We start from the raw sequence: 26465 nt of genomic DNA, 5'->3' as shown, positions 1-26465 counted from the left end.
ATTCCAGACAGATGATGTTTAAAAGCCTCTTGGTGATGATATAAGTACACTGCAAGTAGTTAATCTTTATAGATACTTAATCATTATATGTAGTTAATCCAAATATGTACTTAAGCTTTGTATGTTAACATATGCAAAAGTGTACACACTCATACTATTCAATCATACTATTCCTTGATTTTTGTACTTTGAAATAAAATTGCATTGTATTGCAAGTATTAGCTTTCTTTAAAGCCGTATCTGAATCTTAGTGTTACAAACTTTGCAAATAAAATTGTCAAAATTCTCCTGTAAATCATTCTGCAAAGAGTGAACCATCATACCATTAAAAAGACAAAAAGTTGATTGTCCTTCAATGTAGTGCATCCTGCTCTCAACATATTGCCAGGATTCCATTACCATTTGAAAACCAAGAAAGGGTTTGACAGTTTGCGGTTTCATGGTACACAAATTTTTTTTCAAGGTAACAGTTTCCTGTCTACAATCATGTCATTCAGACTGCATTATTGGGTATCTCAAAAGCTTAACTGAAAACAGACTTCATTTTGTGTCACATTAGTAAACTTTATAGTCTTGCAAGGATTTAAAGTAATCTGTTTCACTCGCTTTTGCACTGATTGGTGATATTTTTTCAGCCACAAATCTGAAGTGTTAGCAAGTTTTGGTTAAAGAGATACAAAATCCTTTCCATTTTTTTCCTTGCAGTCAGTTCTCCTTAACTCTGTGATTTTATATGTGATTTTTTTATTTGAACATTGAGAAATGGATTTGGTAGGGGAAGAACGGACTTTTCTGACATTTGAAAAAAAGAGAACCATGCCTTGTTTAACGTCCACCATCTTGCAATGTACGATCTTTGCCTACAGTTTAACAGTTCACTTCATGCTTTTCTTTTTCATCAGAAGACGGTTTCAGGGAAGCAACATTGTTTTCTTTATGTGATACAATAACAGTTGAAAAAAAAATATCATGATCTTCAAGTGTTTCTGTGGAGAAAACGCACACTTTGAATGGAGGTGTAATTATTTTTTTTGGCGTGGAAATGCCATTTACTTTTATATGTTGGAAATCTTGCACTGAAGCCCCATTAATAATTGCTTGGGTAGATTAAGTTAGACATTTTACGTCTATCATTGGCAACTTATGGATGTACAAAATGCATATTGTGAAGTTGATTTTCATGGGCACATCCAGTATGTGGGTTCCAAGGCATAATGAGGAGCATATGAATATGCAGCAGGGCAGAGATTGCTGTCACAAGGTAAACAAAGGAGTACAGGAGTACAAAATGAATGTTGTGAAGTGGATTCTCATGGGCCCATCCAGTATGTGGGTTCCAAGGCCTAATGGGGTGCATATGACTGACTACACAGCAGGGCTGGCCTTGCTGCCAATGTGTAAAACAAAGGAGTACGAGAGCACAAAATGCATATTGTGAAGTGGATTTTCATGGGCCGGTCCAGTATGTGGGTTCCAAGGTGTAATGGGGTGCATATGACTGACTGTGCAGCAGGGCTGGCCTTGCTGCCAATATGTAAAACAAAGGAGTCCGGGAGTACAAAATGAATATTGTGAAGTGGATTTTCATGGGCCCATCCAGTATGTGGGTTCCAAGGCATAATGGGGTGCATATGACTATGCAGCAGGGAAGAGATTGCTGTCACAAGGTAAACAAAGGAGTACAGGAGTACAAAATGAATATTGTGAAGTGGATTCTCATGGGCCCATCCAGTATGTGGGTTCCAAGGCCTAATGGGGTGCATATGACTTACTATGCAGCAGGGCTGGCCTTGCTGCCAATGTGTAAAACAAAGGAGTACGAGAGTACAAAATGCATATCATGAAGTGGATTTTCATGGGCCGGTCCAGTGTGTAGGTTCCAAGGCGTAATGGGGTGCATATGACTGACTGTGCAGCAGGGCTGGCCTTGCTGCCAATATGTAAAACAAAGGAGTACGGGAGCACAAAATGAATATTGTGAAGTGGATTTTCATGGGCCCATCCAGTATGTGGGTTCCGAGGCATAATGGGGTGCATATGACTATGCAGCAGGGCAGACATTGCTGTCACTGTGTAAAACAAAGGAGTGTGGGAGTACAAAATGAATATTGTGAAGTGGATTTTCATGGGCCCAACCAGTATGTGGGTTAGAAGGCGTAATGGGGTGCATATGACTGACTATGCAGCAGGGCTGGCCTTGCTGCCAATGTGTAAAAGAAAGGAGTACAGGAGTACAAAATGAATATTGTGAAGTAGATTTTCATGGTCCCATCCAGTATGTGGGTTCCAAGGCGTAATGGGGTGCATATGACTATGCAGCAGGGCAGACATTGCTGTCACAGGTTAAACAAAAGAGTACAGGAGTACAAAATGAATATTGTGAAGTGGATTCTCATGGGCCCATCTAGTAAGTGGGTTCCAAGGTGTAATGGGGTGCATATGACTGACTATGCAGCAGGGCTGGCCTTGCTGCCAATGTGTGAAACAAAGGAGTACGGGAGTACAAAATGCATATTGTGAAGTGGATTTTCATGGGCCCACCCAGTATGTGGGTTCCAAGGCGTAATGGGGTGCATATGATTATGCAGCAGGGCAGAAATTGCTCTCACTGTGTAAACAAAGGAGTACGGGAGTACAAAATGCATATTGTGAAGTGGATTTTCATGGGCCCATCCAGTATGTGGGTTCTAAGGCGTAATGGGGTGCATATGACTGACTATGCAGCAGGGCAGACATTGCTGCCAATGTGTAAAACAAAAGAGTACGGGACTGCAAAATGAATATTGTGAAGTGGATTTTCATGGGCCCATCCAGTATGTGGGTTCCAAGGCGTAATGGGGTGCATATGACTGACTATGCAGCAGGGCAGACATTGCTGCCAATGTGTAAAACAAAGGAGTACGGGACTGCAAAATGAATATTGTGAAGTGGATTTTCATGGGCCCATCCAGTATGTGGGTTCCAAGGTGTAATGGGGTGCATATGACTGACTATGCAGCAGGGCTGGCCTTGCTGCCAATGTGTGAAACAAAGGAGTACGGGAGTACAAAATGCATATTGTGAAGTGGATTTTCATGGGCCCACCCAGTATGTGGGTTCCAAGGCGTAATGTGGTGCATATGATTATGCAGCAGGGCAGAAATTGCTCTCACTGTGTAAACAAAGGAGTACGGGAGTACAAAATGCATATTGTGAAGTGGATTTTCATGGGCCCATCCAGTATGTGGGTTCTAAGGCGTAATGGGGTGCATATGACTGACTATGCAGCAGGGCAGACATTGCTGCCAATGTGCAAAACAAAGGAGTACGGGACTGCAACATGAATATTGTGAGGTGGATTTTCATGGGCCCATCCAGTATGTGGGTTCCAAGGCGTAATGGGGTGCATATGACTGACTATACAGCAGAAAGAACAAAAAGACAGCGCCACAATGGATGGTGAAAAAATAGGAGCTTACATTTATTCTGCCTCCTGTAGCGACGTTTCGGTCAACAGACCTTTATCAAAGGTCTGTTGACCGAAACGTCGCTACAGGAGGCAGAATAAATGTAAGCTCCTATTTTTTCACCATCCATTGTGGCGCTGTCTTTTTGTTCTTTGTGGTCTTGATACTGGCCGGGATGGGCTCCCTGGTTTTGGACGTGTGCCCTTGTGTCCACTGAGACCTTCAATTTATATATGAAAGGGTGCGGTTTTGACTTTCTTTTGTTTTGACTCTGACTATACAGCAGGGCTGGCCTTGCTGCCAATGTGTAAAACAAAGGAATGCGGGAGTACAACATGAATATTGTGAGGTGGATTTTCATGGGCCCATCCAGTATGTGAGTTCACAGGCTTATTGGGGTGTATATGAATTGGTAGCAGGGCAAGCCTTGAATTCAATGCAACATTTTTTTCAGGATGCCCTCCTGGACATCTTATGAAAGGGGTATTGTGGTGCGTCGTAATTCTTGGCAGCCCATTCACTCACAGCATAGGCTACAACATTTTAGGAGACCCACAGATTAATAATGGCCCTTTAAGAAGATTAATGCCTCGTGATTCACCAGTACAAATAGGCTCTGTGATTTTAAGAGACCCTTCTTCATAAATGAAGCAAGATGGGTCTGCTTATGTGTCACACACCACATGGCCAGCTAGAGTTGTTAAATGTTACAATGACATTTTCCTTTGAATGCTTTTATAGTGGTTGAAAGCAATGTTAAATTTGAAAAATGCTTCAAAAGCACTGCATCTGAACTAAGCCCAAGTGGTGGAGGAAATTTTCGGTCTGGGGTTAATTATTTGGCCTTACAGGCAAGTCATTAACCTGCAAAGGATGTACCTTAACAGTTTTAGTGTGTTTTTTGTTGCACCGGAAAAAATGGCATGAATCTCTGAAAAAATAATTTACAGCTGTGAACTAGGAGTCAGGAATGCTTCCAGAGGCGATCCCCATGATGTCCCTGTGTCATTTGAGCAGTGTTTCCATCATTTTCAGCCATTTTTAGACCTTAAAAGGACCCCCCGGGGGTATCGCGGTAAAAATACTCGGGTCTCCCATAGACTTACATTGGGCTCGTTGCTCGGGTCGAGTACCCGAGTATTCGACCCGAGAATGAGCACCTGAGCATTTTAGTGCTCACTCATCACTACAATATTCAACGCGCTTCAGAATTTTACAGAACTCCTTCATCAGGAAATGCCACAAGAAAGTCGTCAAAATTGTAAAAATTGGCCTGTTCATTAACCTGCAAATAACCCTCGGGGGTAAACGGGTTAACCACTTTAAACTTTATGGATGACTAACTCAATCCAGAAAAAAGTTTGAATTATATTTTTGCGTTTTATATGTGACTGTAGTGTAACACTGACCACCTAAAACTCTATGGATGACTAATTCAATCCGAGAAAAAAGTTAACTTTTTTTTAGTTTATTTATCACTGTATTGTACCATTAAGCACATTGGTAGGGGTCGAGTTCCCACCTCTGCACAGGGGGAATCTCGGGCCATCTCCGCTGCGGTCTCCCATTCTTCTCCTGCCGCAGTGGAGCCTGCTCAGCGGAGACGTTGGTCCCAGTGTCTCGCTCAGTCTGACTCTGTACAAAGAGTTACTGCTGCTTTTCCTGCTTCTGCCATTGAAGTCAGTGCTGGGCAGCGGCGAGCAGACGCTTCTGGGACTAAGTCCTGCTTTTCTCGTTCTGAGCATGCCCAGAGTAAGATCTCTCAGTGGAGATCGAGGGTCACATGATCAGATACTGCAGCTAAGGCAATTGGTCCTTCAGGAAGGTCCTGTAGGTGCTCACGCTCCGTGGCAGTCTCTCATTGGTCCTTCTAGGAAGGTTCTGTAAGTGCTGCAACTATTTAAGGCTCGCATATCTGCATGGCGCCAGTGTGGTCATGTGAGTTTGTGTTCAGGGACCCGGCTGAAATAAGCCCCTAGAATGCTGGCACCTCCGGCGAGGAGATTTTGTGTGTATGTATTCAGGGACCTGGCTGAAATAAGCCCCTAGAATGCGGGCACCTCCAGCGAGGAGTTTGTGTGCATGCATGCCCACTGACTGCTCTCAGTTGGGTAGTTAGCCTGTGCCACTGTGAAGTCAAACAGGGTGAAGTGCTTTGAGTTTCAGCTACTCTGTGAAGTAACAGGGTAAGCTCATACCGCCATATAGTTCACCATTTGCTAGCAGCAGGTTCTCCTGCTCGGTGGACCCCGGGCTGCGAACGTATCAATTTTAATAAAACCTCTATATTTACTCGGTGCGTTCCACTAGCCCTAACACACATTAAACAATACTGTAAGTTTTTTCACCACCAAAAATAGAATGTGATCACGTGCAGCAGCTATACATTTAGCAATGAGTTTCAAAATCCCAAGCCCCGCCTAGAGGCTGTATTCTGCCACTCTCCCTGCTTCTGCAACTGTTTCTAGGCTAAATGCAGAATGTATCTGATGCAAACAGCAAAGCACAGGATTAGAAATTAGAAGGAATGTTAGTGTGATTCTTCACAATTCAGATTAGTTAACCGGCGCACTATGTCCCGGAAGTATTTTGCTGTGTTCCGGGACATAGTGCGCCAGCGCATGCGCACTAATGCTTTTCGGCTTTGCCCGCAGTTGGGCAAAGCATACTGCACGTGTGCAGGGCAAGATTGCCTTGCGCAGGCGTGTTCTATGGAGGTAAGCGAATCAACTTCAAGCCAATATTGCGGCCAGCATGCAGCCAGCGGGAAAGGAAGGGGTGAATAAAACACCCGAAAACACCGCCCATCGGACCGAAAAAAGGTCCCACAAAATTCAGGTGACAGGTTCCCTTTAATAAGCTCTGATGAGGTAATGTGGCCAGCCAATCATAGTAATGTCACATCGAAGATGACTACAACATTACAGTAATTGGCAGGAATCCCTACATTCTTATTGCCTGTTTAACAGGTGTCAAACATGCGGGGCTGGGATTCAAGCTTCTATTCCAAGCATCAGCCAATGCCCATCAAATGGCGAGTATATCCGAGGACCCAGATACTCAAGTGATATCCGAGTGTCACTGAGCACGTTCGCTCATCACTACCTATGAATTAAAGCTAATTCTTACATCATTCAAGGGAATTTGGATACATCACGAGTAGTGATGAGCGAATATACTCGTTGCTTGGGTTTTCCTTAGCATGCTTGGGTGATCTCTGAGTATTTGTTAGTGTTAGGAGATTAAGTTTTCTTTGCAGCAGCTGAATGATTTACAGCTATTAGCCAGCTTGATTACATGTGGGGATTCCCTAGCAACCAGGCAACCCCCACATGTGCTCAGCCTGTCTAATAGCTGTAATTCATTCAGCTGAGGCGATGAAAACTTAATCTACGAACACTAACAAATACTCGGAAGTCACCCGAGCGTGCTCGAGAAAACCCGAGCAACAAGTATACTCGCTCATCACTAATCATGAGAAACAGTTGAGATGAAATAATAATGACCTATATGACTGAGCTCACAAAAATGTAGTTTAAATAAACGTAAGGGAATCATAAAGATTTCCACTACTGCCAGGTAGCAGAATAAACAGAATATAGCAAAGTGAGAGTATAGTGGTAAGAGGACATTTCATCTCCATGTCCATTAGTCCTCAGTGAACACATTTTCAGTGACTTTAAAATAGTTTATAGTAAATTTCCAAAAATCTGTAAACTGCAAAAAAAATAAAAAAAGATAAACATTTATTGCCACTTAAATTCTCCACAGCTTCAGCACTTCTGCCTATGTGATCCCTTCATGTTCTGGAAATTATGATCTCATCCATCATTCACTTGAAAGTTGCAGCCAATCATTAGCCTCAGTGTTGTTTACATGTTCTTTATTTAGCTTAAATATATTAGGCCCTGTGTTGGTACAATATCTGTTTAACCTGGTGCTAAATTTCAAAGATGACTGTCACTACCTACAAAGGCTTTACAATAATTAAGCAACTTATCAAAAATCTTTCTAAAGACACAAAATGGAAAAAAAATTGCTTTGTAATACAAAATCTCATTTCAAAATGTTTACTTGCTACAATGCATCAAATGATCGTTTATGTATATTATAAATATACATATTACAGTATATACAATATATTATATATTTATTATAATAAATTAGTCCAATTGATAATTTTGTAAATTTCTAACTGCATTGTCACTTGAACATTTTTTTAGGATCTATTGCAAATGATTGTATTAACAGCAAAACTAGATTCATCAATGAGGAACACACACAATCAGAATGCTGAACTTTAGAATCCTTACTTAAGGTTTGGTGTCAAAGGTCACAAAAACATCATATAAATGTGTGTTTTACTATTGAAAACATTGACATATGGGCTTTACTTTAAGAATAAGCATTATGTGGTTCGAGATTTTGTAAACCTAAGATCTGGAACATATGGCTGCAAATCCTCATGAATTAAAGATCACCTAGTTAAATCTTTGGCCATATGTCCAGTACATTTCTGTTGAGCAGTGGAAAAAAAATATTTGTATATATATATATATATATATATATATATATATATATATATATATATATTTATATACTAGATGGTGGCCCGATTCTAATGCATCGGGTATTCTAGAATATGTATGTAGTTTATTTATTAAGATTTCAGAATAATGCAATGAATGCACAGGATTCGGCCGGGCGCGACTGCATCTTTTGCTGATTGTTCGTGGCTGGCCGGGTGCGACCAATCAGTGAAGCCAGGGCCAGCTCCAGGTTTTTGAGGGCCCCGGGCAAAAGAGTCTCACAGCCCACGTAGCATGTAACACAGCCCACGTAGTATATAGCACAGCCACGTAGTATATAGCACAGCTGTGTAGTATATAACACAGCAACATAGTATATAGCACAGCCACAAAGTATACTGCACAGCCACGTAATATATTGCACAGCCAAGTAGTATATAGCACAGTAACGTATTATACAGCACAGCCCACGCAGTATATAACACAGCCCATGCAGTATAGTTGGAGCGCCCCCAGACACAGGGCCACGGGGTACTCAGTACCGGGCCTCTCTGTCTCAGTTCTGGGGTCGTCACGGTGGCTAGACCCGGTTCGTGACCCTGCTAAGGGGCATCCAATGAAAGGTGTGATGATGGTGCGTGGTGCAGGTCGTGATGAATAATGAGGACACAGGGTTGCAGTCTCTTTGCCTCTTTACTGAAGGCTTCAGGATCCTCAATCCAGAGCACTGCTAACAGGGCTGGCTGAGACCGGCCGGTCCGAAGGCACATCCAGAGTTCCCTTTGCAGGTGGAAATCAGTGCCTACCTTCTAGCGCCTGTGTGTTGTAGTACCTCCCTGCTGAGCACCACGGGATAGTCCTCACAACTGTTGTGTCTGTTTCTGATGTTCTTCTCCGTCCCCCAGATGATATGGATAGGATGCACCCGTATGACAGGTAGGCCTGGAGTTCTTCCGGGACCCTAGCGTCGCCCCTCTCTCACAATTGCCCCCTATGTCTTCTTAGGTGATTTAGGTGACACAGCCAACCTAAAATTAACTGTCCTGCCGCTGTTTAAAGTATTGCTTGGAGCCTAATACTTCCTCGGCGTTTTGGCCATTGGCTACGCGCCTCAGTAGGATGTTGCCTCGATCTTACGGCATGACTCCTACTGGCTTTATCTCCTTTTTGCTGCGATCTCATTTCTCACTTCTCCACAATAAACCTCGCTTCTCTTCCTTTCTTAGGATGCCACCGCATTCGAGTGCAGGCGCGGCTCCGTAAAGTTCTGTTCTGTTCGCTAGGCCACTGTCAGGATCCCACCCCTGACAGAGACCCCCCTGAATCTTCCCCTGCAACACCCTCTGCCACAGGATGTTGCCTGGTTCCAAGCCAGTCAGCTTCTGAGTAACTTCCTATCCAGCCCCCAGTTTACCAGATTGTGAGGAGTGGCCTAATGCATAGAACCCTTTGCTCCCCCTGGTGGCCAGAATGTGAAGTGTAAAGTGTGACTGTGACACCTGGTCAGGTGAACTCCTTAAGTGCCATCAGACGTACCATCACTCCCCTTAGCGGCGGAGCATCAGTACTGCAACGACCAGGACTCTGGGGTGCTGCACTCCACCCCGGTTAAATCCAGTACTCCCAGACTGGGAAGAAAACAACAATACATGTCAGCAAAAGACATACAAATTTTGAAATGCAATAAACAAGTAATAAGTAATAATAACAGTGCTTCCCTTTATAGGAGGTGAGGACTCTTGAACGTTACAAACAAAACATGGTTAAATATTTTAAATAACATACTATAAATAACTTCTATTACCCAGCCGGGTATTCTACTAAGTGCATATTCTGAACAATAATTTAACTTTTCCTTTAAGGGCGTATAGGCTGAACCCACTAAAGGCTTACTATAAAACTTCTAAAATATAAATTAACTTTTTCTCTTCTAAGTGCAACATTTTCTTTTTACTCTCTGATTCTTCATATGCAGGACCGCCTGTCTATCTGCCCAGGCCTACTGCCTCTTTTCTTAGTACAGGATCACTGAGCCATCTGTCTATGGTTCCTAGGAAGACTCACTCCTTAACCCCTACGGGTCTACTTCTTGTCCTCAATCTCTAGCAACATTATCAAACATTCTCTATAACTGTCTAGCTAACTACATATTACTCCTATGTAAAACATTATTACCATCTACTTTCTTTAAGGCAACATTATACTTTAAGTGCAACTAGTGAACCTTCCCTTTAAGAAGGAACCAAGTCTCTTTGAGGTAATGCAGACTCTCTTTATCTGCAAGTCCAGTTAAGGCAAGAGCGTCCATGCTGTACTCAGGAACAGTCTCTTTGCAAAGCTCTCCTTCTTGTAAAACCAGTAAGGGGCACCTTTAAGAAGGTGCAAACTATTTACATTACAGTTTGTGAACCATTCACCGTCCATGATTCGGCAGTCTTTGTAAAATTGTGGAACAAAAACAAAAAGGAAAACAAAAGCAAAAATAAAAGCAATAGGGATCCCGGGTAAATGAAGGGATCCCTTTAAGAATAACCCTAGTCGGGTTTAAAGCAGCAAAAAGCAAGGAAACAAACAGTTAACTATTTACATACTCGTGGTTCCGAGGTTTATCCTTACAGGAGGTTACACTGCATCAGCTGGTGACGGGCACTCTCCGGCCAGCAAGGCTGCGGTCCTCTGTCCTCGGCGGATGCAGAATCGGTATAGTTTGTGGGTCTCCCAGGCACGGTCAGATCACCCGGCATCTGGATTCGAATGGCAGCTGTGGTTGCAAGTTCAGTAGCGGCGATAATACACACCGTGGCGACAGTAGTGGCGTTGGTCAAATCCGGGTTAGTCGTAGTCGGGACAACAGGTGGCGCTACTTCCGGCTCGCATCGTTGGACGTCTCGAGCGCACCACCCCTGCGCACTCCGGTGGCGAGTGTAGGTTACCTGGTCCCCTTTACATGGTAGCTGATTGTCACATCTATTGCGGAACGGGGTTTTCACATTGTAGCTGGTAAAGAAGATTTCAGTCAGCAGTCCTGGTTCTTGTATAGAGCCCCAACCCCGCTTCGGGTGAAAGGCTAGTACAGTCCCCTGCCTTACCGAGTTCCTCCTGTTGTGTTCAGTCTTTGGTCTTTGTACTTTTGGTGGGTAATTTGGTTCTGTCTCTTTTTGGTTTTGCCATTGTAGAATTAAGCATTGCTTATACTGTTCCCAGGTGAGCGCAGCAATGCTGAGGCCCTCCTGCCTGGCCCCATCCGGCCTGATCTGTGGGGTGTCCCACTGGAAGATCACCCCCTCTGAGCTCACATCTAGCGGTTTCCCCATCGTTGTTGGTAACGGAGGCACCAGCTTCTCCATGGTGCCTGGGGTTAGCACTACCAGCTCAGCGGTGAAAACTCAGTTATTGTTGGGCTGGGGAGCGGTCACGAGAGCAGGATTGGTCGGGGGAGCAGGGATGCTTTCCATACCTGCGTCTGATGTGGTTCCACCGATGTCGATCTATTCCATTGACGAGGACACTGGAATCGGCTGCAGCCTGGACCGCGGTTCCTCCAGGGCGGCCTTCTGGCACAGCTCCGACTTCCATTGCTTCGCATCGGCTGGCTCCATGTTCGGGATAGGCTGGTTCGTCTCCGCCGCCTGTAGCTCCGAGAGGTCCGGATCCTCCAGCTGCGGTGGATTCGCGTCCATCTCCGGTGGACGAGGACAGGCCGGGATCACTTCACCGTCGCTCTGGGACTCGCTGGTCACCATCCCTGCTCCGGGATCTTCGGCAGCATATGCATGCTGCTCCTCCATTTTCTGAGGGCACAGCTATTTCTTCCTCTCGTTCCCGCCATTGCAAATCAGGGGGCGGTTCTCCTCTGCTTCTGGGCAGTTCGTCATCTTGCAACAGTAGTCGGAGGCGGCGGTCGCCACTTTTGGCGCTGTTTTGGCACTCCCGTGGCATGCCCTTCTTCTTCTTCTGTGGTCCCCGTGGCGCTGCAATGACGGCGGTTTTGGCGGGAACTTTTGGCAGCAAGTGGCAATCCACAGGCTTTGCAATAAATCACAGTTCAAGCACAATTCAGACACAGTTCCAAGGCACACATGACCTGATTCTGCAGTCTTAAGTAGATCCTGTTCGTGACGCCAAGTTGGAGCGCCCCCAGACGCAGGGCCGCGAGGTACTCGGTACCGGGCCTCTCTGTCTCAGTTCTGGGGTCGTCACGGTGGCTAGACCCGGTCCATGACCCTGCTAAGGGGTGTCCAATGAAAGGTGTGATGATGGTGCGTGGTGCAGGTCACGATGAATAACGAGGACACAGGGTTGCAGTCTATTTACCTCTTTACTGAAGGCTTCAGGATCCTCAATCCAGAGCACTGCTAACAGGGCTGGCTGAGACCGGCCGGTCCGAAGGCACATCCAGAGTTCCCTTTGCAGGTGGAAATCAGTGCCTACCTTCTAGCGCCTGTGTGTTGTAGTACCTCCCTGCTGAGCACCATGGGATAATCCTCACAACTGTTGTGTCTGTTTCTGAAGTTCTTCTCCGTCCCCCAGATGATATGGATAGGATGCACCCGTATGACGGGTAGGCCTGGAGTTCTTCCAGGACCCTAGCGTCGCCCCTCTCCCACAATAGCCCCCTATGTCTTCTTAGGTGATTTAGGTGAGACAGCCAACCTAAAATTAACTGTCCTGCCGCTGTTTAAAGTATTGCTTGGAGCCTAATACTTCCTCGGCGTTTCGGCCACCGGCTACGTGCCTCAGTAGGATGTTGCCTCGATCTTACGGCAAGACTCCTTCTGGCTTTATCTCCTTTTTGCTGTGATCTCGTTTCTCACTTCTCCACAATAAACCTCGCTTCTTTTCCTTTCTTAGGATGCCACCGCATTCGAGTGCAGGCGCGGCTCCGTAACGTTCTGTTCTGTTCGCTAGGCCACTGTCAGGATCCCACCCCTGACAGAGACCCCCCTGAATCTTCCCCCGCAACACCCTCTGCCACAGGATGTTGTCTGGTTCCAACCCAGTCAGCTTCTGAGTAACTTCCTATCCAGCCCCCAGTTTTACCAGATTGTGAGGAGTGGCCTAATGCATAGAACCTTTTGCTCCCCCTTGGTGGCCAGAATGTGAAGTGTAAAGTGTGACTGTGATACCTGGTCAGGTGAACTCCTTAAGTGCCATCAGACGTACCATCACTCCCCTTAGCGGCGGAGCGTCAGTACTGCAATGACCAGGACTCTGGGGCGCTGCATATAGCACAGCCCACACAGTATATAACACAGCCCACGCAGTATATAACACAGCCCACGTAGTATATAGCATAGCCCACGTAGTATATAGCAATGTGGGCACCATCCCTGTTAAAAAAAGAATTAAAATAAAAAAAATTATATCCTCACCTTTCGGCGGCTCCTGGATCCAGCCCAGGCCTTTAGCGATGCTCCTCGCTACACTCCATTCCCAGTAATGCCTTGCGGCAATAACCCATGATGATTTAGCGGTCTCGCAAGACCGCTATGTCATCTGGGTCATTGCCGCAATGCATTCTTGGGACAGGAGTGTCGCGAGGAGCGGGAAAGGCGGCCGCGGACGCCGGAAGGTGAGAATATAATGATTTTTTTAAAATTATTTTTAACATTATATGTTTTTACTATTGATGCTGCATAGGCAGCATCAATAGTAATAAGTTGGTCACACTTACAGGGTTAATAGCAGTGTTAACAGACTGCGCTGCATCGCGTTATGCCGCGGTGTAACGCAGTCCGTTTAACTGACTGCTAAAATGCTATGTGGGTGCCTACTGGAGGGGAGTATGAAGGGGGCACTGACTGGAGGGGAGTAGGGAGGGGCCAATTCACGGCTGGACTGTGCCTGTCACTGATTGGTCACGCCCAGCTGGCCGCGACCAATCAGCGACGTGGGATTTCCGTGACAGACAAACAGATGGAAGTGGACCTTAAACAATTATATATAAAGATATATATATATGTATATACTGTATATACAGTATGTATATAATATTTCACCTTTATAATTTTTATTCATTCTTCACCTACTCGACTTAGTAACATTTGTAACATTGTGCTCAAGACAGTAAAAATAATCATCTACACGTATGTGAGCAAAGTTAACCGGTAAGTAATTTTTGTAAATTTATACATGTTTTTACACTTTTTCTTAAAAAGTCAGAACTAGAGTATTAAGAATTTGCACTAAAATTTGCACTAAAAAGAATTTCACATTTACAATGTTTCTCATATTATAGATAATAATTTTGTTTTGTGTGTTTCCACTTCTGGAACCCTAAAATTATTTGAAGATATAATCAATACTAAAGGGGTTTTCAATTTTTATAGCCCCCCTGCCACCAGACGCAGTTTAAAAAACAGCATTTTTTTCTTTTCTCTTCCTACCCAGATCCAGTGCTGACTCTCTACTGCTTTTCTGTGTGTTAATGATTTTCTGCAGAGCTCATGACAAGTTGATAGCACTGAAGTCAATCAGTGAGCTCAATGGATTTACTAATGTTTACAGCATATAATGACAGAGCTGTAGGCAATACCACATGTGAGATGTTCTTTTCTTGAAATTTTTTGCCCTATTTTTTCTCCAAGCATACCTTTGAACATTGTGGTCAAATAGTTTTATTTTAGCCTCATAGGTCCACCACAGTTGTTTCCAAAATGCATCAGGTTTGTTTAGATGATTCATACTTCTGACGCTGAATTTCATGGTGAACACACAGGAGAGGTTTTCTTCTCATGACTGTTCCATGAAGCCATATTTATGCATGTGTCTCTAAACAGTAGATCAATGTATCCACAGCTTCAAAGTCTGCTAAATCTTTCTGAAGGTCTTTTTCAGTCAAGTGCGGGTTCTAATTTGCCTTTCTAGCAATCCTACGAGCAGCTCTTGCAATCTTCTTTTAGCATTCTACACTATTTTATTTTTCAGATTGCTAGGCAGCTGCTCAGAGGAACCCATGGCTGCTGTTTTTTGGCACAAGATAAGCGGAGGCTGGCTTTTTATAATTCAAAGAAATTTGCATCACCTAGCCTTTCCTAATGATGAGAGTGAACAATCCATAACACTAAGGGTATGTTTCTGTGGTCAGCAAACGCTGTGGATTGGACATTGCGTACAGCTGCTGCGTCCAATCCGCAGCGGCCAGATGTTACAGGACAGTGGATGGGATTTTATGAAATCCCATCTCCACCATGGGTGCAGGGATACCTCCAGCATATATTCACATGTGGCGTGCCTTTCTAGACTGCAGGAGACACTCCATCTTGCGGAGATGCTCCATCTCTACAAGATAAATATCACAGCCAATATATAGGATGCGGGGATTCCGCGTGGTTCAATGAACACATTCGCAATCACAGCACGTACAAAAGCTGACAGCGCTTTGGACCAAGTGGACATGTGATGAGTCCAAAGCGCTGTCAGTTTGTGCCCTGGAAGCATACCCTAACAGGCTAATTAAGACATAAAAGCCTGGTCAAAGTTATCTTAGCACAGAAATCTCTATGTGTTCCCAAACATTTGCTTCAACCTATTTTCCCTTTGGTAATTTTTAAAATGTAAACAATAAAAAATTATATTTGTCTAAAATACAAAGAAAATGAGTCATATTTAAATTTAGGTCTTTTAGAGATCATTTCATCTTCAACTTGCTTAACTGTTCATAATAACAGTAATATCGACTCAGGGTGCCCAAACTTTTACATGCCACTGTACTTCCATAATTCTGCATCCTGACATTCTTTTTATTTTACCTAGTCCTCATTAGCTTTTTATGGTATTGATCTAATTATTGATGGCCCAACTAATTAATGGAGTTGCTAAATAAAGCACAATTATCATTTTTTATTTTTTTAGTTAGGCATATTTTGGAGAAAACAATCTGCGGTGGTTTTCTCATTCGGACATCATTTTTTATATGAAAACTATATAGAGTTGTGTTAGTTTATCACTAGTGTTGAGCGATACCGTCCGATACTTGAAAGTATCGGTATCGGAAAGTATCGGCCGATACCGGCAAAGTATCGGATCTAATCCGATACCGATACCCGATACCAATACAAGTCAATGGGACTCAAGTATCGGACGGTATCCCTGATGGTTCCCAGGGTCTGAAGGAGAGGAAACTCTCCTTCAGGCCCTGGGATCCATATTAATGTGTAAAAGAAAGAATTAAAATAAAAAATATTGCTATACTCACCTCTCTGACGCAGCCTGGACCTCACCGAGGGAACTGGCAGCGTTCTTTGCTTAAAATGCGCACGTTTACTTCCTTCCGTGATGTCACGGCTTGTGATTGGTCATGTGCCGCCCATGTGGCCGCGACGCGACCAATCACAGCAAGCCGTGATGTAATTTTCAGGTCCTGAATGCCAAATTCTGCATTCAGGACCTGAAAATTACGTCACGGCTTGCTGTGATTGGTCGCGTCGCGGTCACATGGGCGGCACGCAACCAATCACAAGCCGTGACGTAATTTTAAAATGCACGCGTTTCCTGCTTCCCGTGACGTCACGGCTTGTGATTGGTCGTGTCGCCCATGTGACCGCGACGCGACCAATCACAAGCCGGAACGTAATTTTAAAATCCTGAATGCCTAGAATTTGGCATTCAGGACCTGAAAATTACGTCACGGCTTGCTGTGATTGGTCGCGTCGTGGCCACATGGGCGGCACGCGACCAATCACAAGCCGTGACGTCACGGAAGGAAGTAAACGCGCGCATTTTAAGCAAAGAACGCTGCCGGTTCCCTCGGTGAGGTCCAGGCTGCGTCGGAGAGGTGAGTATAGCAATATTTTTTATTTTAATTCTTTCTTTTACACATTAATGTTGTTTCGATACCGATACCCGATACCACAAAAGTATCGGATCTCGGTATCGGAATTCCGATACCCGCAAGTATCGGCCGATACCCGATACTTGCGGTATCGGAATGCTCAACACTATTTATCACAATACAGTCATGATGACATGGACACAGCACTTTTCTCTGTATTGCATCCTTGCACAATTCTTACCCAGGTTAGCAGAAAACACAACAGTCACATGATGTAAGGCTAGGTTCACATTGCGTTAGGGCAATCCGTTTAGCGCTAGCAGATTGCGCTAACGCAATGTTTTTGTAGGGGCTGCGTTTAGGGGTCACGCTAACGTCCCCGCTCTCGCAGATCCCTGATCTGTGAGAGCGGGGAACGGACCTCGGGCGCGCCGCGGACGCTGCAAGCAGCGTCCGAGGCGCGCTACAAAAGAACGGCACATCGCTAGCGCGAGCCGAAAAAGGCACGCACTAGTGATGCGCTACAGGCGAAATTTACATTGCTGTCAATGGGTGCGCTAACGGACCCGTTGCACGGCGTTAATTGCGACATTTTCGCCATGCAACGCTGTCCGTTAGCGATCACCCACTAACGCAATGTGAACCTAGCCTAAAAGACTACATAATTCATCAACCAGGTCACCTTCTTCTGTTGCTCTCTGGTCAGGTTCTAAATGCTCTGAAATTTACTGTGTTCTGACACTTTTCAATTATAACAAAGTACTATCTTTTTCAGACAATTGTACAAAGTAGCTGTTCTATTAAAGTGGACCAGGTGTGTTCGCCTATTTTTCTACATATCTGAAAGATCCTCTAGCACCCATGATCCTATCATTAGCTTACCAGTTGTCCTTCATTAACCACTTCTGGTAGCTACTAATCACTCTATAATGGGAACACCAAAACATTTTTTAGATCATTTTGAAGGTGCTTTGACCCAGTCTCCCAGTCTTCCAGCCATCACAATTTGGATTTGTTAAGCTTGCTTGAATTGTTATACTTGCCAATTTTTATTTCATGAAACATATTCAAGAACTGACAGTTTACTTGTTGCCTACAATATCACACGCCTTGGCAGATGCCATTTCTACAAGATAATTTATGTTAATTACAGATGTAACAACCCCAATATAATAGCTTAGCACACTACAGCAATTTCATTGCACACCATTTGTATTGCATGATGCACAACAAAGTGAGAATGGTCACAAGGTGCAAAAAGCATAGAGCACAATAGGTGGCTCCACAATTTCTACTTCACGATGTCTTACTTGATCAGTGTCTATGTTTTCTACCTTTTCAATTTTTAAATTTAAATTTTATTTTTAGAGATTGAAGGTATGATTAAGGGTATTTTATGTATTATTATTCTCTAATATATGTTATGATCTGTATGGTACTTAACCTTTTTGATATTAATTTTTATTTTGTTAAATACACATATATTATGAAGACATGGCTTTACCTGGGATGGGTATGGTGTTACTGCGATGCAGTGTGGCTGAAAAACAAGCTGTGTCCTACCCAGGTCCTGACAAGTGCTGTTTCACAACTAAGTTTCTTCCAGAGGGGGGCATGGAAGAAGCTTAGTTGCAAAACGGCGCTCATATGGTATTTATCTTTCCATGATCTATTTATTTGATACATAGAGACTTCAGAACGGGTATTGCATTAGGACTATTTACATATTTTTTCATTTATTGGGTCTGTAGCTAATTCACGTGGCCTCTCTAACTCTGCATAATTTTGCATATATATTTTTTGATGCGCATTTGGATTTCAGTTGGTCAGTCTCTATACCCTTATAAGATTTCTTGACCTTTTTAAAGCATTGATGATTCACACTGCATGCTATGTATCTCTAATACTATTGTTACAGTGCAGTTGTTTGGGACTTGCTGGTTCCTCTCCATTGTTTTTGGAGGTTTTTTCCTTCCCCTTATCTTTTTAATACCCTGTTACGACTGGCAGAATGTACCAAATATAAATAAGAGGCGATATAAGATGCGTTCGAAGTCCGGGGTCCACCGTGCAGAGAAGACACCTGCTGCTCGGTTATGGCGGACTATATGGCAGTATTAAGAGAAGACACACACGGGTTAGCTTCACCCGGTATAACGGAAGTGAACCCTGTTACATCACAGGGCTGCGATACCGCACAGAGAGCGCAAGAAATGAGTCACAGAACTCTGCCCCATGATTCAGGGTCAGAGTCCCTCGAGACCTCTTGTGCTCGACACCGCTACAGTGGTGTCAGGAGTAAACTAAAAATAGATTTAGCATGCTGGGTGTGTGCAGCGCCGCTCTGGTGAACACTAGAGTTGAGCGACTTTTACTTTTTTCGGATCGAGTCGGGTTTCGCGAAACCCGACTTTGTCAAAAGTCGGGTCGGGTGAAATCGTCCGATTATTGCGAAAAGTCGGGGGCCGACTGAAACACGAAACCCAATGCAAGTCAATGGGGAATCAAATTCGGCAGTGAGTGGAGGACAGGAAAACACCTACAGTGCCCATTTTAATGCCAAAAACATCAATTCTTATTACTTAAGCTTGTCAATCTTAATTTACTTTATAATAATAGTTAGGCATTGAAAACTGGGGGTCATTTGGCTAAAGTTGTGGGGGGGTAGGGCTGGCTCAAGATTTTCGTGGGCGCAGGAAAAGCGGAATACGTCACGGCGGTGGAGCAGGGAGAGGTAAGTATTTCAACTTTGCATGTGCTGTGATCCTGAGCAAGCAGGGGGCCCACTCGTTGGCACTGGCACAGGGCCCCTCATAGTATGGCGGTGTGTTTGACGGCGAGTGGCGCCTCCCACTGGCAGAGACACTTTTGCATACTATGAGGGGCCCTGTGCCAGTTACGTTGCCAACAAGCATGCCCCCTACCTGATGAAGGAACCTGCACTTTCATCTGCACCTTCCTCTTTGTCCCTGTGTAAGGTATAGTATGCAGGAAGGGGAACCTGACTTTCAGCAGGGTCAGATTCTGGCTGTGTAGAGTGCAAGGGGAATGTAGTGGTCTGGGTCAATGTACCAGCAGACTCATATAGCAGTGGCTGGGCAATGGGCAGGATGAGGAGGAAACACTGATATAGGCCCAAATAATAAAGTAGGCTAAATGCAGTTCAAAATTGGTAACATGACTAAACAGGCGGCATTGTTTTGTTCAGTGGAGGAAAACTGTAATGAGTGGCAGACACAGTTACAGTAGTAGGCCCAAATAATAAAGTAGGCTAAATGCAGTTCAAATGTGGTAACATGACTAAACAGGTGGCATTGCTTTGTTCAGTGGAGGAAAACTGTAATGAATGGCAGACACAGTTAGTAGGCCCAAATAATAAAGTAGGCTAAATGCAGTTCAAATGTGGTAACAGGACTAAACAGGTGGCATTGCTTTGTTCAGTGGAGGAAAACTGTAATGAGTGGCAGACACAGTTAGTAGGCCCAAATAATAAAGTGGGCTAAATGCAGTTCAAATGTGGTAACAGGACTAAACAGGCGGCATTGCTTTATTCAGTGGAGGAAAACTGTAATGAGTGGCAGACACAGTTAGTAGGCCCAAATAATAAAGTGGGCTAAATGTCTGCCAAAAAATTGTTCATAAATAAACAGACGACATTGCTTTGCTCAGTGTCGGAAAAATGTAATGAGTAGCAGACTAAGTTAGTAGGCCCAAATAATAAAGTGGGCTAAATGTCTGCCAAAAAATTGTTCATAAATAAACAGGTGGCATAGCTAGGTACAGGGGTGGGCTCCTCTGCTTAGTAGCAGACAGTAGTAGTAGGCGCAAAGTATTAACTGGTCTAAATGGAGGCCAGGGCCCCTCTATATTTTAACTATCATCTATCATTTCAACAAATTTATATTGGCAGTGCCATTGAAGGATTTAACAGCACAGACTACACAGTAGTGGAGCACGGAGAGGTAAGTATTGCAAGTGGTAGCGCACTGTTCGAGCTGGGGGAACACTCTTTCGTGGGCGGCGGTACTGGCACAGGGCCCCTCATATTATGACAGTGTGTCTGACATTGGTTGTGCACCACCACCGTCAGAGACACTTCATTGTCCTAAGAGGGACCCTGTGCCAGTGCCGTTGCCCAAAAGTGGGCCCACCCACCTTTCCAGGCAAACGGCACTGGCACGGGTACTTGCGTCATGTGGTGACCACGGCCCTGTGGGGGGAGTCAGCCCATTTAGGGAGGTATAAAAATGGCCTATGGTGGACATTCAGCAGCTGCAAATGAAGGAATTGGATAAGTCAGTAAGAGTAAGAGCTGCCTTTATATTTGGAACTTTCTGAAGAGGAGGCGAAAGAGCTAGAGGCTGAGTCAGCAAGGAAAGCCAAAACTTTTTCCTGCTGCTCCGGCTTTAAAAGCTGTTTTCCTACTCCCAGATAAGGGAGCCTTCGAGGCCTTGTGTAGCCAGACAATGACGCTGGCTCAACACCTCCAGCCTTAGGTGCTATTGTGCTTTTGCCACTACCACCAGATGCACCACCACCACCATCAGTACCAGCTGGCAACCACCACCCATGGGCTCTTCCACCAGACTTCCTCATTTTTTGGAAAATTGTCAGGACTCTGAACATTTTTTACCTTTTGTGCATTACTGCCCTCTTCCAAGATGGCATCTTTGGTCTCATGTGCACTGTGTCTTCCTGCTATAAAACTCCACCCCAGCCTTCAGTCTGTGCTAGAGTATTCAGCCTTGCATCCAGCTCCTGACCTCTGATTACTCCCTGGCTATACACCTGCTCCTGTGAACCTGTGTGGTGATCCTGCTACGCTGCTTTGAGTTTCTGCTGCATACACAAGTTTCCAGTAATCCTCCTTCATCTGCTGCTCGTGTTTACTTCATCTGCATTTGCTGGACATGTAAGCTGCTGCTGCTTTGCTATAACCTGAGACTATTTACCAGGCCTCCCTGGTTGAGCTAAGATATGATATGAACTGCTTATAAGCATATCTATCTGTGTCTGGACTAAGACAAGGATTTATTCGTGTCCAGTATCCTCAAGAATAACTGTGCCTCATAGACTTTCTGCTTGATTGCATTTTTCTCTGAACACTGCTAAGCTGTGTTTATTATTTGCACCAAGTGTTGTGGACTTGAGTTTCTCTCTGCACCTGTTTGAATCACCGTGTGATAATATAGACTTTACCACTTATAAAACTGTGTCCTGTAGTTGTCTTGTTCCACGCAAAGAGTCTCCTGAGTTATCCCCTATAATTATTACAAAAATCTAACCAAAATAACAACCGTTATATGGTACTGTAAAACAAGGTAGAAGGTGTATATATACTTGTTGAGAATTTAAATCTCCCTTTTTTTGGGAGACTGAACCAAAACTCAGGCCCTGTGCATAAAACATTGCAATCTAAGTGGCAGAAAGTGGCTGGCTGACATACGACAAACTAACAGGACTGAAGTATATCCACTTTGTGTGAATTTGAATCTCACTTTTTTGGGGGGAGACTGAACCAAAACTCAGGCCCTGTGCATAAGACAACACAATGCAAGTGGCAGAAAGTGGCTGGCTGACATACGACAAACTAACAGGACTGAAGTATATCCACTTTGTGTGAATTTGAATCTCACTTTTTTGGGGGGAGACTGAACCAAAACTCAGGCCCTGTGCATAAGACAACACAATGTAAGTGGCGGAAAGTGGCTGGCTGATATACGACAAACTAACAGGACTAAAGTATATCCACTTTGTGAGAATTTGAATCTCACTTTTTTGGGGGGGAGACTGAACCAAAACTCAGGCCCAGTGTATATAACAACACAATCTAAGTGGCAGAAAGTGGCTGGCTGACATACGACAAACTTAGGCTGGTTTCACACTTGCGTTTTTATCTGCATGCGTTTTTTAAAAAACCGCATGTGTGAAAAAAAGGCATTTAAACGCGGTAAAACGCATGCGTTTTTTAGACGCATGCGTTTTTATAGAAAAACACAAGAAAACAAGAAAAAAACAAAAAACCCTACCCCTAACCCTACCCCTAACCCTACCCCTAACCCTAACCTGAAATACGTGGCACTGAAATACGTTTATATACGTATATACGTATATAAGTGCCACGATATTTCAGTGGCCACGTATTTAAGTGCCACTTATTTAAGTGCCACGTATTTAAGTGTCACGTATTTAAGTGCCACGTATGTGCCACGTATTTAAGTGCCACGTAAGTGCCACGTATTTAAGTGCCAAGTAAGTGCCACGTATATAAGTGCCACGTATTTAAGTGCCACGTATGTGCCACGTAAGTGCCACGTATATAAATGCCACGTATGTGCCACGTAAGTACCACGTATTTAAGTGCCACGTAAGTGCCACGTATATAAGTGCCACGTATTTAAGTGCCACGTATGTGCCACGTATATAAGTGCCACGTATATAAGTGCCACGTATTTACGTGCCACGATATTTCAGTGCCATGCATAACCACGTAGTTATAGTATTCATAGTACATGGCACTGAAATACGTGGCACTGAAATACGTGGCAATGAAATATCGTGGCACTGAAAGAAGTGGCACTTAAATATGTGGCACTGAAATACGTGGCACTGAAATATGTGGCACTGAAATAAATGGCACTGAAATACGTGGCACTATGACTGTCAGAAAATGTTCATTAAACGGTTAGGGGTGAGGTTAGGCGTAGAGTTAGGGTTAGGGTTTGGATCCCTTCATCACCTTGATGGTGGTGGGTGGCTTTTCAGTGTGTTTTCTGTTTTTTTTTCTATAAAAACGCATGCGTTTTTAACACAAAAACCGCATGTGCTTAAAAACGCATGCGTTTACATAGACAGCAATGCATTTTTTTGCCGCGAAAAAACGCATGCGTTTTTTCGCGGCAAAAAAAACGCGCAAAAAATACTACAGGTTGCATTTTTGAAAATGGACGCACGCAGAAAAAAAACGCATGCGTTTGAAAACGTGACCAAACGCGTACAAAAAAACGCATGCGTTTTCAATGTTAAATATAGGGGAAAAAAATCCATGTGTTTTTTGTGCAAAAAACGCTGCAGACAAAAACGCAAGTGTGAAACCAGCCTAACAGGACTGAAGTATATCCACTTTGTGAGAATTCGAATCTCTCTTTTTTTGGGGGGAGACTGAACCAAAACTCAGGCCCAGTGTATAAAACAACACAATGTAAGTGGCAGAAAGTGGCTGGAAGATATATGAGAAAATACAAAGACTGTAGTACAAATTCAATCTCCCTACAATGATCTCAAGTATGGCAGCAATAAAAAGGACTGCTGCACATAAAAGTGTGGACAAATAAAAAAGATAACTGTGCAGAAAGGAGCAACAGGATTTTTGCTTTTAAAAAAGCAGTTGGTTTGCACAGCAGCGTGCAAACAGCAATGCAGCTATCAGGGAGCCTTATAAGGCAGCCTAATAAGCTACAGAGCTGATGCACAAAAATATAGCCTCCACTGTCCCTGCAAAAAAAAGGTGGTGTTGGACAGTGGAAATCGCTACAGCACAAGCAGTTTGGGGGTTAATCTTCCCTCCCTAACTATATCCCTTCTTCTGATGAAGCTGCAGCAACCTCTCCCTATGCTAAGATCGGCAAAAGTAAGATGGCGTTCGGTGTGCATGCCCCTTTATAGTCCCTGTGACGCCGCAGAAAGCAAGCCAATCACTGTCATGCCCTTCTCTAAGATGGTTGGGACCGAGACCTATGTCATCACGCTGCCCACACTCTGTGTCCTCCTTCATTGGCTGAAAAATCGTGATGAAAGGGCCATATGAAACGCGACTTTTGCGCTCAGATCGCCGACCTCATGGCCGATCCCACACTAGGATCGGGTCGGATTTCATGAATCCCGACTTTGCCGAAAGTCGGCGATTTTTGAATTTGTCCGATCCGTTTCGCTCAACCCTAGTCAACACCACTAACCACCCTAACTAGGGACAGGTAAGTGCACTGGTTACGCATGGTGCTGCACTGGCTAACGCTGCTGATTGATGCTATAGATTGTGCCTGGTGCTGGATGGCACTAACTGGCAGAACCAGAACATGCATACATCCACACACAAACAATAATTGATTTATACTAGTGCATGGCCATGCGGCCATGCAAACCTTTTATAGCTGTAGCTCTCCAGGACCTTCCTAGTATTCCCATAGGAGCCGCTACAGGGCTTAAGCATGTGACCCCGACCTCCAATGAGAGGTAGACCCATGAACATGCTCATTAGGGGGAAAGCAGGACATAGCCCATGGAACGTCTGCTCGCCACTGATCAGTGCTGGCTACAAGGGCTGAGCCTGGAAAGGCAGCAGTAACCAAGCGCACAGTATCAGCTTGAGCCAGACGCTGGGACCAACGTCTCTGCTGAGCAGGCTCCACTGTGGCTGGAGGAGAATGGGAGACCGCAGCGGACATGGTTCAAAATTCCCCCTGTGAAGCGGCGGAAACTCGACACCTAAAACACCCCTTTTTAAATATTGTAATCAATAAAGATATTTTAGTTTTATTTCATTTTCTTGTCACTTCTTACTGTTATGGCACCATAACATATCAGTGTGGAGAGCAGCTGAGAGTATCTAATGTCCAGTGGAAGATCTCATTCAGACATCTTTTTTTCTCATGTACTAGAAAAATGAACTGACTTTTTGTTATCAAACTTTGATCAGAGTTTGATCAGAGTATAATCAATTTTTCACATAGATGGTGAAAAAAAAGTTCCTTTACCTTGACTTCAATAGGATGAAAAGATTGTCTGGAGTCAAGTATAAGGTCTCATTCAGACATCCAGTTTTTCTCATGTATGAGAAAAATAGACTGACTTTTTGATCAAACTTTGATCAGTGTTTAATCATAGTTTAATCAGTTTTTCACATAGGTGTTGAAAAAAAAATTTCCTGCACCTTTTCCTTTCTGACAGTCCATGAAAACCATGTAAGTGACATTCAAATTTTTCATAGATACATAGACTTGCATTTCCCATTTTGATCCAACCCTAGGACCAAAATAGGACATCTGAAAAATTCTAGTCATGAGAATAGAACCATAAACTATTGCAGCTACAAGTGCTAACTGTGACAACCAAGGATAGCACTAGTACTTGGATATTGGACTTCTGAATGAGGGCTAATAGAGGAAGACTTGACCAAAAATATTATACCCTGACTTGATTGCTGTCAGTCACAACTTCCATCTTTATATTTCAAAATAAAATGTATGCTTGGGAAGCATTGGGAGAGATTTTTAATATCTATAGAAATATAGATATTTATAGTTTATAATGTATTACCTCTTTACAGACAGGGCAGCACACACAAATGTGATTGGTTTAACCCTGCTGTACTGTTTGGGTCTATTTGACCTCAACAAAAAGTTTGTGAAGCTGCAGATCATTTATTATGAAGATCTGCAAATTGTGGCTAGGTGAGTTTATTTATGGCTAGGAGTTGTTATTATAAGTGTTGTGGGTTTTTTTTGCTTTTTTTGTATGAAATAATGATTGTTACTAGTGTTGAGCATTCCGATACTGCAAGTATCGGGTATCGGCCGATACTTGCTGTATCGGAATTTCCGATACCGAGATCCGATACTTTTGTGGTATCGGGTATCGGGTATCGCAACAACATTAATGTAATAATGTGTAAAAAAGAGAATTAAAATAAAAAATATCGCTATACTCACCTGTCCGACG

This window comes from Ranitomeya variabilis, chromosome 3, assembly GCF_051348905.1.
Source record: "Ranitomeya variabilis isolate aRanVar5 chromosome 3, aRanVar5.hap1, whole genome shotgun sequence".
Lineage (NCBI taxonomy): Eukaryota > Metazoa > Chordata > Amphibia > Anura > Dendrobatidae > Ranitomeya > Ranitomeya variabilis.
This window is presented reverse-complemented; position numbering follows the sequence as displayed.